This window comes from Melozone crissalis, unplaced genomic scaffold (assembly GCF_028551555.1).
Source record: "Melozone crissalis strain CALT ecotype California unplaced genomic scaffold, PUWL_Pcris_2 ptg000192l_1, whole genome shotgun sequence".
NCBI lineage: Eukaryota > Metazoa > Chordata > Aves > Passeriformes > Passerellidae > Melozone > Melozone crissalis.
In genome coordinates this window covers 426,767-431,374 of record NW_026535957.1, presented here as the reverse complement: position 1 = coordinate 431,374, position 4,608 = coordinate 426,767, and positions in this window count along the sequence as shown.

Genomic DNA, 4,608 nt, shown 5'->3' with positions numbered 1-4,608 from the left:
CCCTCGCTGCCCCTCAGGGGCCTGTCCCCAGTGGCCTGGGCTGCCTGGGTGCTGCTGGCGAGTGGCAATGGGCACAGGCAGAGCTGGCAGCCAGCTCAGGTCCCCACTGCTGCCCAGGCCACGGTGCTGTGTATGAGACAGAGCTCTAACCCCACAGAGCTGCTTTGACCATGTGGAAGAGCATCATGTGCTCGCCCAGGACTGCAGAGCCAGCGCTGCTGATACTCCTGGATGTGCTGGGCAGCTGGCCAGAGCACAGCATGTGCACCTCGGATGGGGACAAAACGGGTGTCTTTGTCCTGGCTGTGAGTTTCTGTAACTGGCCTTTGCTGGCCCCAAGGCTGCCTCTCCAGCAGCTCTCCGTCCTCCTTCCCCCACTGCATCTCCCTGCCTTAGGCACCGGGTGGAAACCCGGCCCAGGGGCAGCTTCAGGCCCACCAGGCCCCGTGCTCCCCCTGCGTCTGTCTGAGCCTCTCCCTGCCCTGCTCGGGCCCTGCCACACGGACACCTCGGCACTGAGCCCTGTCTCGGGGGGCTTTGTCTTTTGCAGGCAACCGTGGTTATGTGGAAGATCCTCCAGATGCCCTGCGTCCCACATATGGTGACGGTGTATTTGCCCTGCCTCTTTCTACATCTGCTCTCCCAAGCGTTTTCCAGCACTCTGGATACGCCAGAGGAGGTCGATGCATTCTGGAAGGGATGCCAGGAGGAATACGGCCTTGCCACCAGCCCCAACAGGTGCTCCATCCCAATCCTCCTTTCCGTGCTACGTCCCTGGGCAGGAGCCAGTGTTCCCAGCGTGACCTGGGCTTTGCTGAGCACGCAGGTTTGCAGTGCACACCCTGAAGTCTCTGCTCTGCCGAATGCAGCATGAGGATGTGGTGGTGGCAATGGAGCGCAGGTGTGCCTGGGACACGCTGCTGTGCGCTGACACCCACCACTATGCCGTGGCTCTGCTGGCCAGGTGAGACCCCCTTCTCCCCACTGCTGCCTCTGACATTTGTGCTCTGTGCCCAGGGAGCTCCACACAGTCCCCGAGGTCGTGGCCCAGAAGGCCTTGTCACCGAGGGATGGCCAAGCAGACTGGGAAAGGCTGGGAGAGGAGGGCGCCCACCAGGAGCTGCCTCCCAAATAGCCCAGGGCCCCTTGCAGGATGCTGGGGAAAGACCAGACCTCTGTGTGTCAGTCCTGGCAAAGGTTTGTCCCCCTGGCCCACAGTCTTGGTTCCTTTTCCTCCTGCCAGGGAGATGTGCTGTGTCTCCATCCCTTTGTGTTCCCGGATCGCTCGCTACCTGCTCCGGCTGCTCAGCACACAGGAGCCACGCTGGGAGCTGCCCGCCATGGCGTTCCTTGCAGAGGTGAGCCTGACGGCCAGCGCTGCCTGGCTGAGCTGCCTCCCAGCTCTCTGCCCTCTCGGAGCCGCAGCTGCCTGGCACGGGGCCCGCGCCCTGTGCTGCTGCCTGGGCCCGGCCCCGTGCGTCTCCGGGCTCCTGCCGGCCGGGTCCCTGTCACTGCCCTGTACCTTTCAGGTCCTCGAGTTCCTGGACTTGAGTGAACGTGGTGCTAACAGAGTCCTGCAAATTTTGTCAAGGCAGCTGCAGAGCGAGTGCAGGGAGAGGCGTCGCCTGGCGCTCAGGGCCCTTCTTGAGCTCATTGAGGAGCCCTCAATGGTGAGAAGGGGGCAGTGGCTGAGGCTGAGCTGGGGAATGTGGTCGCTTGGGCTTGGCTGGGCTTTGGGTGCTGGGGCAGCTGCTCCCACCCCTCCTGCCTCCCAGTTCAGCTGCCCCAGGGCTCCAGGACAGGCCTTTGGCCTCTGGGCCCTGCGGCAGCAGGATGGCGTTTCTCAAACTTGTGTTCCGCACAGACCAAAAAAATGTGGAGCCTGACTGAAAGTCTTGTGGACTTCCTGTGGGATGCAGATGGAGAGATAGTTTTCATGACAGTCATGCTACTCAGCTTTATCATCTTGGACAAAGACATGCTGATGCCCGGCCCCATCACACTGCAGCTGCTTGAGGCGCTCCTGCCACTCTTTGACCACGTAAGGCTCACTGCTCCCAGCCACGGCCACTGGGTGCCGCCCGGACACTTTGTGCCCTGTGGATTTGCAGGCCTGCGCCAAGCTGAGCCCCATGCAGCCGCAATGCTGAGGTCTTTTTTTCTTCCTTCCATACAGAACAATTGGCAGGTGCAGCTGCTCTCCATACTGCTCTTCCGAACACTGGTGACTCTTCCAGAAGGGGAAAAGGAAAAAAAGGCCCTGAAGACACCCCTGCACCAGAGCCTGCTGCCCCTCTTCTTTCACTGCCACAATGAGAAGCGGCTTGTGGCACAGGTGAGGGCTCGTGGGTTGCTGCTGTCCCCCTGGCAGGGGGCTCGTCTGCCTCCTGCCCTGGTACCTGCCGGGCTGCAGCCTCCTCCAGGCCTTGGCACAGGGGACGCGGGCCTTGCACCCTGGGCTGTGGGGCCATCTCTCCATCTCTGCGTTTCTGCTCTTCTCCAGGCTTCTCAGGAAACTCTGCTTTGTGTGGCCGAGTTCCTGAAGAGGAGGAATCTTGAGAGACTGGTGAAGAGGAAGAATCTGTGGAAGTTCAGCGAGTGCCTGGTAAGGAGGGCCTGCAAGCCCCAGCCTCAGCCCGGAGAAGCCCCCTGAGCGCGGTGCTCAGTGTGTGGGGCTGGCAGCTGTGCCCCTGCCCGGTGCTGCACCCAGAAGCCGTGAAGGCTCTGCTCCAGGCTCCCTTGGGCCTGAACCGGGGGCCGATGGAGCCCCGGCCCGGAGGGGCTGCGGGGCTGCGGGCCGGCACCGCGGCTCCCCGGCAGCAGCCGGCCCTCTGCCTCTCCCCTCGGGAGCCCGGCGCCAGCGGCTGCTGGCCGCGCCTCAGGGCTGTGCGGGCAGGGGAGGCCAGGGCGGGGCGCAGGCAGCGCCTGGCCCAGGGGCTGAGCCCGCGCCAACCCTTCCCTCCTGCCGCTCTCTGCAGCTGGCAGAGGACAGGAGCCGAGCGGCCGAGCACCTGCGCCGGGTCCTGCCCTACCTGCAGAGCCCACAGGAGCCCCTGCGAGCGGCGGCCGTCAGGTTCGCGGGTGAGTCCCGAGCCCGGGCTCCCTCCCCGGCCCGGCCGGCGCAGCTCGGCCCCGGCCCCGCCTGCTGCCCCAGCAGTGCCAGCGGGGCCCGGCGCCGTGGAGCCCCGCCTGGCCCGGGCATTGCTGCCGCCGCCCTCTGGCAGCCGTGCCCTGGGGCGGCAGCGTGCGGCAAGGGCCGGGCTGAGCCCTGCCAGGCCAGCAGCCTGTGTGGCCACAGCGCCGGCAGCGCCGCTGGCAGGGAGCTGTGCCGCTGGGGCCGTGACAGGCTCTGTGTTCACAGGCATGGCCGCGCGGCACCTGAGGGGGAAGAAGGAAGAGCTCTGGCTCATCTGCCACGGTGAGTGAGGGCAGCGGGCTGGCAGCGGGGGCTGCCGGGGGAGCTGCAAGCCCTGGCCCGGCTGCAGAGGGCTCTGCTCCCTGTGCGGACGAGGGGCGGCGTGGGGAGAGCACACAGAGATTTCAGGGCCACCTGGGCGATTCCTGGCCAGCAGCTTTGGGCTGGTCCCGTTGGTCCCTGCTCCCTCCTGGCCATGGCTAGAGCCGGCTGCGATGGCCCTGGCAGGGGGCTCTCCTCGGCTCCCCGCAGATCCGCGATCTGACCATGGCTCTGTTCCCTTCTCTTTCAGCCCTGGAACACCTGACAGAGGACATCAGCAGTGCCGTGTCAGATCTGGCACTTGAAACATTGTATGTCATCCAGGCACTGCAGAGTGAGCGATATTCCGTCTTCCAGAGGCTGCAAGATCAGCTCTGCAGGGCATGGAGGACACGGCCTCGTCTGTCGGGGCTCGGCTGGCTGCGCTGCTGGAGCTCTGCAGAGAGCTGATCCCAGAGGCTCTGTCTGCTGAGGCCACCTGAGCCAGCGGGAATTTTCCATTTCTGAAAGATTGTTCTGTTTCTTTTCTTCTATTTGTTTTTTCTTTAGTGTATAAATATAGAGTATGTTATAATACACAGACTCCCAGGAGCTTTCTTTTGCTGCCCAGGGTCCGCAGGGCATTGGGGAAGAGGGGGAGAAGGGTGCCATGGCTCAGCAAGCTGCCCAGGCGTGCAGTGTTGCAGGGAAAATGGCCAGAAGCCCCTTGGCCTGTGGTGGTTCTGCTGAAGCCTTTGTGCTGGTGACAGAGCGGGTGGGCAGGGGCCGGGGCTGCGGGGATCCCTGTGAGAGCAGTGCCTGGAGATGGCCACAAGCCCTGTGCCGGGCAGAAAGCGCATCCGTGTCCTCCTGCCCGTGTGCTGCTGGCTGCCTTGCTGAGGGCTCCCAGGTGCCTCTGAATAGGGCTGCTCTGGAGCTGCTGTGGGGCTGCGGCGCTGCTGCCGGGCAGCTTGGCCGGGCTGGGGCAGCCCCTGAGGGGCTGGGGCGCTGGCAAGCCCTAAGCAATGGGCTGTCAGAGGCCACAAGCAGCCCCCTGCCAGCCGTCTTGTTCCTACCAGAGTTGACTTGCAAGAGGGATCCCGGGCACTCTGGAACTAACAGCATCAGTGTTGTTGGAAATCCAAATGCAGGGAAATCTCAGACCTTTGGTC